The sequence below is a fragment of the Phacochoerus africanus genome, chromosome 13 (assembly GCF_016906955.1).
Source record: "Phacochoerus africanus isolate WHEZ1 chromosome 13, ROS_Pafr_v1, whole genome shotgun sequence".
NCBI classification, from domain to species: domain Eukaryota; kingdom Metazoa; phylum Chordata; class Mammalia; order Artiodactyla; family Suidae; genus Phacochoerus; species Phacochoerus africanus.
In genome coordinates, this window is record NC_062556.1 from 6613827 (window position 1) to 6627968 (window position 14142).

General features: G+C 44.3%; 1 protein-coding gene across 2 annotated transcripts in view; it reads right to left on the minus strand.

Annotated features, from left to right (window-relative positions):
- SLC7A1 (solute carrier family 7 member 1) overlaps positions 1-14142 on the minus strand; it is a 143208-nt gene that overhangs the window by 71867 nt on the left and 57199 nt on the right. For both annotated transcript variants that reach the window (XM_047756336.1, XM_047756335.1), the window contains one exon: positions 2583-2766. The gene's annotated coding sequence lies outside the window, so the exon portion shown is untranslated. The remainder of the gene's footprint in view (positions 1-2582; positions 2767-14142) is intronic.

The following is a 14142-nucleotide window of genomic DNA, read 5'->3' on the forward strand; positions in this document are numbered from 1 at the left end:
GATGAAGGAAGGATGCGAGCTCCTCACAGGTGGGGCTGAGATTCAGCTGGTTGGCACCCCGTTCAGCAGAACCACTGGTTATAATTCATCACCTCTTCCAAGGGCTGGGTCCCTGGGGCATCTGGAGTGTGAAATACGCTTAATATAATTCCTGTGTTGCAGCGAGCCTTGGGTTGGGATTTCTTTAAAGCAGTAAAGATTAAAACAGATCTTAGCTGTTCTTGTAGTGAAGACAAAGTTCATTCAAAGAGCATCCTGGTGGCTAAAAGTAGTGTGACGGTTGTCACAGCACCTCAGAGGCTTCCAGCAATGCGCTGATGTGGGCTTTTTCCTCACTGTTATCGTCTCTCCCATCTTTCCCAGTCATAGTACAGAATAGTATTTTATTGTATTTTTTTTTGGGGGGGGGGTCTTTTTGCCATTTCTTGGGCCGCTCCCGCGGCATATGGAGGTTCCCAGGCTAGGGGTCGAATCGGAGCTGTAGCCACCGGCCTACGCCAGAGCCACAGCAACGCAGGATCTGAGTTGCGTCTGCGACCTACACCACAGCTCACGGCAACGCCGGATCCTTAACCCACTGAGCAACGCCCAGGATTGAACCCACAACCTCATGGTTCCTAGTCGGATTCGTTAACCACTGAGCCACGAGGGGAACTCCCTGTATTTTATTTTTTATTATTAAAGTACAGTTGATTTACAATGTTGTGCCAATTTCTGCTGTACAGCAAAGTGACCCAGTCATATATAGATATAGATAGATACACACACACACACACACCACACACACACACACACGCATTCCTTTACAGTGACCCAGTCATGTATAAATATACATTCCTTTTTTATGTTATCTTCCATCCCACTCCCTCCCCCCTCCCCCTTGGCCACCACAAGTCTGTTCTCTGTGTCTGGGAGTCTGTTTCTGTTTTATAGACAGATTCATTTGTGCCATATTTTAGAGTCTACAAATACATGATATCATATGGTATTTGACTTTCTCTTTCTGACTTACTTTACTTAGTATGATAATCTCGATCCACCCATGTTGCTACAAATGGCATTATTTCATTCTTTTTTAAGGCTGAGTAGTATTCCATTGTGTATATGCACCACATCTTCTTAATCCATTCATCTGTCAGTGGACATTTAAGTTGTTTCCATGTCTTGGCTGTTGCGAATAGTGCTGCTATGAATATAGGGGTGCATGTATCTTTTTGAATTGTAGTTTTGTCCAGATATATGCCCGGGAGTGGGACCGCTAGATCATATTGCTGGATCAACTATATTTAGTTTTCTGAGTAATGTCCTACTATTTTCCATAGCGGTTGTACCAGTTTACATTCTCACCAACAGGGCGGAAGGGTTCCCATCTTTCCACACCTTCTCCAGCATTTGTTATTTGTAGACTTATTAACGATGGCCGTTCTGACTGGTGTGAGGTCATACCTCACTGTAGTTTTGATTTACATTTTTCACAGAACTAGAACAAATAATCTGAAAATTTATATGGAACCATAGACGACCCAGATTTGCTAAAGCCATCCTGAGGGGGAAAAAACCAAGCAGGAGGCATAACTCTCCCAGACTTTATTACAAAGCTACAGTAGGAATTCCTGTTGTGGCACAGCAGAAATGAATCCGACTAGGAACCGTGAGGTTGAGGGTTCAATCCCTGGCCTCGCTCAGTGGGTTAAGGATCTGGTGTTGCCATGAGCTATGGTGTAGATCAAAGATGCAACTTGGATCTGGAGTTGCTGTGGCTGTGGTGTAGGCTGGCAGCTGTAGCTCCAATTCAGCCCCTAGCCTGGGAACCTCTGTATGCCACGAGCACAGCCAAAAAAACAAGGCTACAGTCATCAAGACAGTGTGGAACTCGTACCAAAACAGACATATGTATCAATGGAACAGAATAGAGAGCCCAGAAATAAACGCAGACACCTACAGTTGATTAATCTTCAACAAAGAAAGTAAAATATAAAATAGGAAAAAAACAGTCTCTTCAGCAGGTGGCACTGGCAAAACTAAACAGGTGAATGTAAATCAATGAAACTAGAATGAACACACCCTCACACCATGCACAAAAATAAACTCAAAATGGCTTAAAGACTTAAACATAAGACATGACACCATCAAACTCCTAGAAGAGAACCCAGGCAAACATTCTCTGACATAAACTGTATAAATGTTGTCTTAGGTCAGTCTCCCAAAGCAGTAGAAATAAAAGCAAAAATACATCAGTGGGACCTAATCAAATTTATAAGCTTTTGTACAGCAAAGGAAACCATTAAACAAATAGAAACTAAAAGACTAAAACCTATGGAACAGGAGAAAATAGTTGCAAATGATGCAACCGGCAAGGGCTTAATCTCCAAAGTATACAAACAATTCACACAACTCAACAACAACCAACCAACCCAATCCAAAAACTGGCAGAAGACCTCAATAGACATTTCTGCAGAGAAGACATACAGATGGCCAGCAGGCACATGAAAAGATGCTCAGCATCACTAATTATTAGAGAAATGCACATCAGAATGGCTTTGCAGACAACTTGACATTAATGGTATCCACAAGGTACTCACCCACTTCTGGACTTTTGCAGAGAGGTTTTAAGAGATGCTTCTCCTCTAAATATCTCTGTAGATGCAAACCTACCACTTCTGATGACGTGTCCTTAGGCTCCGGGGTGAGGCAAGGAATACCATGTTTCTCTATAGGATGGTTTCTGATCCAGGGTCCCAGGGTGTTTGCAGTGGGGGCGGTGACCTGTCATTAAAACGAAAGATGTCCAGAATTATTGTCACTGGTGCCTAATCTGTGTCCAGAAAATATTCCAACACACGATAAGGGGGAGAGGACATAAGTCATCTGGAATGCCAACGAATTCAGGACCAAGGGAAAGATCGGGGGTAAATCAGGCTGTGTTACTCCCTAAAATGAGCCCAACTGCCAGGCAGAATCACAGAGTTGCCATAAGCAGCAACACAATGGTTGCAATGTTGTTAAAACCTTTGGAGTAATGGGCCATCCCTGATAAGCCTCTTCAAAAAGACCAGGTTTTTTTTTGTTTTGGGTTGTTTTTTTTTTTTTCTTTTACATGGCTGCACTCGTAGCATCTGGAAGTTCCCAGGCTAGGGGACGAATCAGAGCTGCAGCTTCCAGCCTACACCACAGCCACAGAAATGCAGATCGGAGCTGCTTGTGGCAATTCTGGATCCTTAACCCACTGAGCAAGACCGGGGATCGAACCCGCATCCTCCCGGACACTATCTTGGGTTCTTAACCTGATAAGCCACAACAGGAACTTGGAAAAAGACTGGTTTTGATAGAGGCATGTTGTTTTGGCCAGAGCCCTGGGCCAAGGCTCTGAGTCTAAGCAGGGAACTCAATGTAGTTTATTATCTACATCTTTGATCTTATCAGCCTCTGAAAACAAAGCAGTGAACTTGTGTGTTCAAGGCAGTGGAGAAGCAGAGATACTCAGGTGCCCCGTGTGCTCATGTCCACCACCAAGCCTTCTGCCTGGCACCCCTGCCCTCTCAGAGTCCAGTTTCTCGGGGGCACCTCTGGGTCTGCCCACCTGGAACTGTCTCTCTCCCACTTCACTCACCTAATACCCTATCCATTTACTACCTGCGGTGCCACGAGAACATTATTTAACTTCTCTGTGCCTCAGTTGCATTTTCTCTGAGAAGGACAAAATAATTGTCCTTACAGCAGAAGTTGCGCAGTGAGGGTTATACGAGCAAAGTGCTTGGGCCCTGGCAGGTAGCCTGCATGCGATAAAGGTCAGCTGTGGTCATAGGAAATGTCACCCATGCTTCACGCATCAGGTTCCTCCAATAAACCTCTCCTGATGCTCTTACTCAGGTCATGTGCCCTGCTGGGCGTTCACATAGCACACGGTATGGGATCCGTGTATTAGTTTCAGGGACCACCTCCCACGTCTTCAAGAATACACCTCCCAGATTCTTGGTGTAGCCTCAGGACACACCCACAAACAAGACCAGCCATGAATAAACTCCCAAAGCCCTGGGCACAATTATTGATCCAGTGGTAGGCAAGGACCAAAAAGAGCCCTTGACCAATTGAGGGGGTTGCTATGGCAACTGGGAGAAAGAGGAGTTCTCTTTTTATGGCATCTCGTGTACCATCTCGGTGCGGCCCTGGTCCAGCCATCCACCACTGTGTGCTAGAGGTACCAGGAGCTGAGCCATCTTTGCCAGTCAGAGAGCCTGCCTCCGAGGGAAGATGATGCAGCAGAAAGCAAAGGTCAGAGAGAGAGAGAGAGAGGCAGGGACCTGAGGTTGATGGGGACAGAGACTGAACCGCATTGTTGAAACCCCAGATTCAGCCAAGCCTGAATCCAGGGCTTTTATGCAGTCGGTCAATAGCCTCTTTTTCCTTCAACTAGCTTGATGTCGCTCTCTTGTTGTTAAGAGTCCTGATGAACACACATACTTCCCCCTTCACAATGCTTAGCACATTTCACCCTAGTTAACTGTGTGCTACCTTCCCCCAGCGAGGCTGAGAGTCCATCACAGCGCGGCCCTGGTCCAGCCGTCCACCACTGTGTGCTAAGCAGGGTACCTGCCCAGAGGAGGCATTCACACATTTGTTAAGTGATGAATGATGGATGACCAGAGGGGATTCCAGAGGAGACACACAGATTCTACACGAAGCACTGATGGGACAGATAAAGCCCCCCAGCTTTCCTCAACTCCTCCCCCACTGGGTACAGATTAGAAATCTTAAGACCCCCAGACAGCTCATCATTTCAGAGTCTCCCATTCCCTTCATTGTTTAGAGAAACTGATGCTCTGAGGTTGTGGCAGTTTGAAGATCAGGGGCCCCCATTCCCATGATATTAGGCTCTACTCGGGAGAGAGGTGGGTGTTTCTGGGGAGGTGCTCTTCGGCCCATCATCTCACCAGACCGTCAGCTTTTTGAAAACTCCCAAAGATAAATCCTGGTATTCTTATTCACCAGTTCCCCCAGACAGTAGGAGACGGAGGATAAGCCATCGTGACTTCTTTCTTGAAGATTGTTTTTTGGCGCAGGTCACAAGCAACCGTAACGTTAAATGGTCAAAGACAGAAACCATAGCCACTTCTCGGTGTTTCTCGAGAATCACTCAACGGCAGGGAATCCATACCTGATTCAAGCAACTGAAGGAAATCAGTTAGCTTTATTGTTAACTGCAGACTTGAGGATTGGCCAGATGTACGTATGGCTGGAGCCAGGTCCTCGAAGTGTGTCTCATTCTCTCCACCGCAGAGTTTTCTTGATGAGAACTGGGCTAAAGGATGCAGTCTGAGCAAACTGGCTATAGAGAAACGCTCTGCCTCTTCAATGCCGGCCTTGAACCAGACTGGTGGACTTTGCCCCTTAGGCTGAGTTGTTCTCCAGAAGCTTCCTCAGGCTCCCCTGTCAACCCTCTTCAGGCACCCCAGCCCCACCCGCTCCACTAGATCAAGCTTGATAACAGCATAGCATAAAGCCAGGACCACTGCCGTGCTTGTCTTACAAAGAATATTTTTATCTTACTAGGTTTCCTATGTAAGGGTCACCAGACAGGTTCATTCATTAGTTACCCTGAAGAGCACAGGTTGGCTGGGAGGTGTTTGAATTGGTTGCCACAAAGAGCAAAGCAGTGCACATTTCTTCTGTCAAAATATTCTTTCTCTGGGAGACAGAGGTGCGTTGATTTGCTTATCTCTGTTCCTATAAAACTCTTAAGTGTTTAAAGTTCTGTGCATAAAATGTTGATGAAACCGTCAAAAGAACTGCTGACCTGCACATTGACTATGGGGAGCATTGTTTCAAGTGAAGGAGAAAATACCTCCATTGACTCTACAGGGACTGATGTGTTTGCGGTGTCTGCTGACCATTCCTTGGTCCCGAAGATTCCTTCCCAGTCATGGGCCATGTTGCCAATGCAAAGGCAGAGTTAGTTGCACATAGCTGCTGGCAGATGCAATGACACTGCAGCAGGCCGTCACCCTTGGTCGCTCTTGATGAGTACATGAGCTGCGGCCAGATTTCCATTCCCTCACCTCACAAGCACGCCCCTGTCCTGCCTTCTGACGCCTGTCACCACTGCCCCTCATCTGTGCATCCTTCCTCCCAGCAGACCTGGTCCGGTCCCACTCATTTCCAGCATTGATTTCCATCCGCCCGTCACAAAGAATCACTCAGGAAAGAGAAACTCAGGAGCCTTCTTCTCCAACACTTGTACATTTCCTCACGGTGAGCTGGCCTTCCAGACAGGCAGCAGCGTGCTGCCAACGCAGGAGAGCACGTAGGTAGTCTGGAAACCTTGTTTACCTCTTGCAGTCATGACACCCTTGTTTTCCTGGTGCCGAAACTCACGCAGAGACAAAGCAAACATTTCTCAGATGAAACCAATGACAATTGAAAAAAAAACCCAGAAGACATTCATTCTGCCAGGAGGACCGTCGGGTTGTTTTGGTTTTGCTGTGGCAGAGCAGGTGACAACTGGCGATCACTACTTTTGCCGTCCTCTCCTGTGTGGCAGGTACTTGACAATAAGAATGAACAAACCAGTCCAGCCCCCAGGTCAGTGTCTGGTGGGGAGCAGGCTGCTGATGCATCCTGGCTGGATATCGTGTGCCCACTCCCCTTTGCCAGCTCTGCTAGAACCCTGGCACCCACGCTGGGGGCTTCTCCTGTGCTTTCTCCCTCCAAACACAGCCAAAGGACATATACCTTCCTTGCTCTTTGACAGTTCAACAGATGAGTCTTTCAGGATGTTAATAGGGACTAATTGATTACATGTGCTTTTTTTTTGTCTTTTTTTGTTGTTGTTGTTGTTATTGTTGTTGTTGTTGCTATTTCTTGGGCCGCTCCCGCGGCATATGGAGGTTCCCAGGCTAGGGGTCGAATCGGAGCTGTAGCCACTGGCCTACGCCAGAGCCACAGCAACACAGGATCCGAGCCGCATCTGCAACCTACACCACAGCTCACGGCAACGCCGGATCCTTAACCCACTGAGCAAGGGCAGGGACGGAACCCGCAACCTCATGGTTCCTAGTCAGATTCGTTAACCACTGCGCCACGACGGGATCTCCATACATGTGCTTTTTAACTGGGGCTTCCTGAAGAAATACTTGAAAACCAGTCAGCCCCACCATTTCACTTTCTAAACCCTTTATCCGCGCTATGCCACTTAACTCAGAGACATCCCATAAGGTGAGGGTCTTCATTTCCTAAAGTTCTTTTTTTGTCGTCGTTATATATCTATCTCTTTATTATTGTCCTTTCCCCAATACAGTTTTTCCCCCTACTGGACAGCATAGTGACCCAGTCACACATACATGTACACATTCTTTTTTCTCCCATTCTCATGCTCCGTCCTAAGTGACTAGACATAGTTCTCAGTGCTACACAGCAAGATCTCATTTCTAATCCACTGGAAACCAAAGTTCTCAAGGCGTGACTCGTTTGCCCAAAGGACTTCAAAGTCCAAGCCCAGGCCCTCCCACCACGCTCTGCCCCAAAGCTCAACTCAGGTCTACCTGAAATCAAACACTTAGCTGAAAAGATAGTTGAAGAAATAACAGGCAAAAGTTTCCACATTTGATGAAAAAGATCTATTTGTAGATGCGAGAAGGTCAGCAAAGCAGAAGCAGGACCAATACAAATAAAACCACTGTAGCCAAAGTGCAGAAGCCAAAGAGAAGCTCTTTAAAGCAGCCAGAGGGGGAGGAAAGAGACGCACCATGAAGACAAAGCGTGGATTCTCAGCAGAGACTCGGGGGCCAGAACACAATGGATGCCATTTGTAAAAACAAACAAAAGTCAAGGTGTCAACCCAGAATTCTGTATTTGGTGAGAATGATTCTGGGAGTGAAAGAAAGGCATTTTCAATAAATGGGAACTGTGAGCCCTTGCAGCATTCTTAGCGCTAAAGATGCTCTTCAGGCTGCAGGGCAAGTGCCATGGGTTGAACTTGGATCCGCAGACAGGAAAGGGAAGCGCGGTGTCCCAGACCCCGTCCAGGTGACGGGCGCTCGGACATCTGGAGGCAGCAGTTTGGGGCTGAATAAGGGAGTTCGGGGAAAATAGCAACAACCAAAATGTTTTAAAGTAATGAAGCAATGTCATACACCACAGCTCATGGCAATGCTGGATCCTCAACCCACTGAGTGAGGCCAGGGGTTGAACCCGTGTCTTCATGGATGCTAGTTGGGTTTGTTACCGCTGAGCCATGACGGCCACGCCCTGGCCTTTTTATCTTATACGTTATAACTGGAAGCTTGTACCTTTCGATTGCCTTCACTCATTTAACCCTCCCCACATCTGACAAACACCAATCTATGAGTTCAAGTTTTGTTTTGTGTGGTTTTGTTTAGAGTCCACATATAAGTGAGATACTGTATCTGTCTTTCTCTGTCTTAACACTTAGCGTAATGCCTTCATGGTCCATCTGTGTTCTTGTCAATGGCAGAATTTTCTTCTTTGGGGCCACATCCTATCCTATTATATATATATATATCCCATTTTTTTTATCCATTTGTTAGCCGGTGGACACAACATCGTTTCCATGTCCTGGCTGTTGTAAATGATGCTACAGTGAATGCGGCATGCAGGTGTCTCATCGTCATAGTGATTTCATTTCCTCTGGATAAATACCCAGAAGTCAAATTACTGAATCATATGGCAGCTCTACTTTTCATTCTTTGAGGAGCCTCCATACCATTTTCCATTGTGGCTGCACCAGTGTACATTCCCACCAAGAGGGCACCACAGCTTCTTTTCTCCGCATCCTCAACAACACTTGTTATTTCTTGTCTTTTTGATAATAGCTGTTCTGGGTCATTGCTTGCTCTTCTTTTGTCTCTTGTGGACAGCATATAATTGGATTTTTTAAAAAATCCGTTCTTTCAACTCTACTTTTTAATTTAACATAATTACTAGCTGGGTAGGGTTTTTGTATATCATTTTAACATTTCTTTTCTTTATGTTGTGTCTTTCCCCTTTATTTCTTCATCTTCACCTGCCTGTTCAGATCTTCTGTGGAGCCCCTTTAGTAATGTTTTCATTACAGTGTTTATACTTTTCAACTCCATAATTTCAATTTAAAAGAATAATTTCTGGAATCCCATTGTGGCTCAGCGGATTAAGAACCCAATACAGTGTCATTGAGGATGGGGGTTCAATCCCCAGCGTCACTCAATGGGCTAAGGATCCGGCATCGCCACAAGCTCTGGCATAGGTTGCACATTCGGCTCTGATCCCTCATTGCTGTGGCTGGGGGGGGTAGGCTGGCCGCTGCAGCTCTAATTCGACCCCTAGACCAGCAACTTGCATATGCCCTTAAAAGAAAAATAGTAATCATTTCTATCTCTTTATTGATATACTTTACTTTGTGAGACATCATTCTCATGCTTCACTTCTTTCAGTGTGGGTCCCCATACGATTGATGACTTTTAAGTTTTTGTCCATTACATCCAACACATGCCCTTTCTCAGGGACAGTTTATTGTGAGTGTCTTTTTCTCCCTATGAAAAGATTCTTTCCTGAGTTTGTTTGTGGGTTTTTTTTTTCCCTCTTGATGTCTTGTGATTTTTTTTTTTTTTTTTTGCTGAAAACTGCACATTTTGGATAATATGATAATCACAGATAAAAGATTCTCTCCTTTCCAAGATTTTTTGATGTTGTTGCTGCTCTCTGCTTATGTGTTCAGTGACTTTCCTGGACAAATTTTGTAAAGTCTGTATTCTTTGTCATATATGGCCACTGACATCTCTGCTACTTAGCTTAGTGTTCAGCTAATGGTTGCACAAAGATTTCCTTATATGTCTTGAACCAATAAGTCTCTCATCCTTTCTCTGGGGCCTCTGTGTGAGTTGGGACACGCTTGCCAAGCTCCCGCAGGTAGTTTACAGCTCTGCATCAGCCTTTACCTCTTGCTTGTGCAGACACTCAGGGTCAGCCAGAGTTGAGGGTTCCAGGACTTCTCAACTGTTTCGTAGGCATAGACACAGCTGGAGGTATGCGCACAGCTTTGTGTGTGTTTGTGGTCTTCTAGATTCCCAGGAATATATAGAAACTTTCGAAAGCACCCTACGTATAGCACATTTCCAGTTTTTCCTTTTAAGTTCTTTTTTTCATAGCCTTCTGTTAGCCTCAGCTTGTAATTCTTCCTTCAGCAACCGTGAGGGTAACCAATTATTGCCGATTGTTTTGACAAATATCCTGTTGGTCGGGCTGTTCCCATAGCGGGAACTCTAACTCACAGCAAGGAAAGACAAGCCCTGAAAATGGAACTTTCCAGCAGGCTGGCCCTTTGAGGGCCTCTACATTCATTCTGCCCCCTCTAGTGGCTGCTAGGTCTCAGGGCTATTGTCTTCGTTTTCAAGGCTCCTACAGAGAGCGTCATCTCTGCAAAGCTTTGATAGCATCTCTTGATTGATGAAAGTACTAGACTAAATTAAGGACTTCCTCCTATCAAAGACGCCGCTAAGAGAATCAGAGTGGAGGACAAGGAGCGGAAGGGGGTATTTTTAATACGTATGACCAACAAAGGATTGGTACCAATATGTAAGATTAAAGAGCTGGTGAGACATAGATGAATACACACTTTAGTGAAATGAAGGAATTGTCTGGAGCACCATGCAAATAGACAGAAGCAAAATACAGAACTCTACCAAACAGCAAGTAGTTAAGAGTAGAAAGTTCTAGCTTATATAAAGAGAGAGTTTTCGGAGACATAGGACTAGGATTTTCTTTTTTTTTTTTTTCAGAAATATTGCTAGATTTAAACTCTCGAATATCCAAATTTAAATGAACTTCAAGTAGGGAAAAGAAATCCACAACTAGAAACAACATAGAGAAACGATAGGACAAGAAAGACAAAAAGATCTTAAAAGCATAGAGGGGAAAAAAAGCTAGAAACCTAAGAAAAAATGGCAATGAAAGTAAAATCTTAATTTTCAGTAGTCATGGGCTCGGCGTCAGCAGCTTATTTTCAGTGCTCTCAGAGACACTAAAGAGTTACACACAATTCTCTACCCACTGAAACCATCTTTAAGAACAAAGATCAGGAGTTCCCGTCGTGGCACAGTGGAAAGGAATCTGACTAGGAACCATGAGGTTGCAGGTTCGATCCCTGGTCTTGCTCGTGGGTTAAAAATCCAATGTTGCCATGAGCTGTGGTGTAGGTCGCAGACTCAGCTTTGGCTGTGGCTGTGGCTGGCGGCTACAGCTCTGATTAGACCCCTAGCCTGGGAACCTCCATATGCCAAGGGTGTGGCCCTAAAAGGATAAAAGACCAAAAAAAAAAAAAAAAGAAGAAGAAAGGTCAAATGAACACATTTTCTAACTTAAAAACTAGGAGTGTTTTCCTGGAGTTCCCTGGTGGCTCAGTGGGTTAAGAATCCAGTGCTGTTACTGCTGTGCCTGAAGTTGCTGCCATGGCCCAGGTTCAATCCCTGGCCTAGGAACTTTGGCACACAGTGGATGTGGCCTGAGAAAAAAAACTAGGAGTGGATTTTTCTCTTAAAGACACTCATTAAGGGAAATATTAAAAGATATATGGAAAAAATACCTTGGATGGAATGTCTGAGGGACAAGAAGAAACTGTGAGCAGACATTGGTAAATATAGGTAAATATAGATGTTATAAAATAATAAAAGTCCTATCTAATTTAAGGGTGGGGTCATCAAGTAGGACTAAAATCCTGAACAACCGGGCAGGTGGTCCGATGTGAGTGGGCTTAGCGGTTAAGAGAACAGATAGATGCTAAATGCAGATGGCCTCGTTTGAATCCTGACTCTGGCACTAATTATCTGGTACTTCTTGACATGCTTTAAGGCAAATTCATCTCTGTATGTCTATTTATTTCTCTTACTATGAGGATAGTAATAGTATTGCTCATAGGGTTACTGTGGTGCTTAAGTTAGTTAATACATATAAGCCACTGAGAGCAGTGCTTGATACACAGCAAGGGCTCCCTAAGTCTGAGCTGTGATTCTCACTAAAGCATTCGAAGTTCCTTGTGTTGCCCGGTAAAATACAGAATCATGGTGAGACACTTTATCAAACTTCTTTTGACAGCAGTAATTGAGAAAATAAAAATACCATTAGCACGCTTTTTTAAATTGATTCATCAACTTTACACCCTAACTTAAACCACATAGACGTTTCAAAAATCGATCAATCTACAACATAATTCCAAGACATGAAAATCAACCAGGTTGTGGCAGACACTGCTAGTTGCCTTTCCAATGTCCAGCCTGCCTTTCTTACACAGAGAACACCGGTCTCCTGCAGATGCGACTGTGTCCAGCTAAGATACCCACTCTCCCAGATGTTTTTACAGTTATATGGCTGTAGGACCTCGTCCAGATCATGGAGATTTAAGAGGAAATCACTGCGTTGGACTTCTGGAAAAGCTATGAGATGCTTTGTGCCTTTACACCTAATATGCCTTGAACCAATATGTTTCCATCCTTTGGCTGTGTGTGTGCTACCCAGGCCTTCAAAGCTCCAACAAGCTGTGGATAGCTCTGCCTTAGCACTCGCTTCTTGATTGCACAGAGCCTGAAGGTCAGCCACAGGTAAACCGTTATGGCTTTCTCAGGTTTTCATGGTCACGAGTGCAGCCCTGGGTGTGAACACAGTCCGGCACCTGAATGTGGCCTTTGAGCTTCCCAGGAGTATACAGGAGATTTTAAATGTCCCTCACAAAATGTATCCCAAATAATCTATTTATTCAAAGAAAATTCACTAAAAATTTCTGGGACTTTACAAGTGGACTTTGGATAGTTTGTTTCCAAAAAATTGGCCCAGAAGAATAATATAGTGGAATTTTCTATTTCATCAAAATGACAGTAATTAGAATACGATGGCATTATTCAGAAACACAGAGCGTGATGGGGAAAAAAGTCCAGAGATAAACACAACACACACCCGCACTTTTCATATGATATAGGCTGCATTTTAAATTAGCAGGGATAAAAATGAATTATTCCATAAATAGATTGGAATGATTGATAATTCACTTAGGAAAATCATAGATCTTTGTCATTCCTTACCCAAGAATAAAATGCCAAATAGTTAAAAATTATATATAATACTATGAATGTGTTAAAAATCGTGGCCTGGGGAAGGAATTTTCCATGACAAAGGAAAAAAGGAAACAAGGGCAACTCTTGACAATTTGACGACGGAAGAGTAAAATACTGACTCATAGTGAAAGTCACCACAAAATCAAATTAAAGGCAGACAGCAGGCTCTCATCCGTTTTTATGAAATATACAACAGGAAAAGAAAATTAAAATTTAGTAATGGGATTCTATTTTCGCCAATTAAATTGGCAAAAAATCTTTTTAAAATTTTTCGGGGGTCGATAGCATACCACGTTAGTGTAGGTGTAAAGACACGGTCATACGCGCCTTCCCTGTTAGGGAGAGTAGTAACTGGTGGAGCTATTTAGGAAGGCAGATTTAATGAAATTGTTACTTCACCCTAATAGAGCATTTTCACTTCTAGAAACCTGTACTGTAGAACACTGACACGTGCGCAAAGATGTAGCTGTAGGAGGTTGTTCATTTACGATGCTCAAGGCTTGGCATATGAATGTCCATCCATCACGTGTGTGCGTGCGCACGCGTGTGTGCTGTGTGCGCGCATGTGTGTGTGTGTGTGTGTGCACGTGCTGGCGCATGTGTGTAAAAAGAGGAAAGGGGTCATGGAGAGAAAGCGGAGGCTGCAGTCAAGAGTCAAATTGCTTTACCATTATTTTGGATGATGAGTTTTTTTTTTGGTGACGCCGAGGGAAGACAGGACAGCTTGACTTCGTGGGTAAATACACCACTAGAGGGGCTTCCATATTTTATAGCATATGCCTTTGTATTGTTTACATTTTTCCAAGTGATTTTTAAAAAATAACAAAAAAGAAAAAAGCAAGCTATGGAACTGTGTGCTACATTCCCGTTAGGGTTAAAGAACCCTACAGAAATAGCTATATGTTTGTTTACATGTTATAAACGTCTGGCAAGAATACACACTCAGCTGCGATGGGGAGGCGGGGGGGAGATGGGACGGAGGCTTTTATGTGCTCTGTGCTTCCGATCTGTTTGGTGTTTTTACAAGTTTGTATTACGCTTCTGAAAT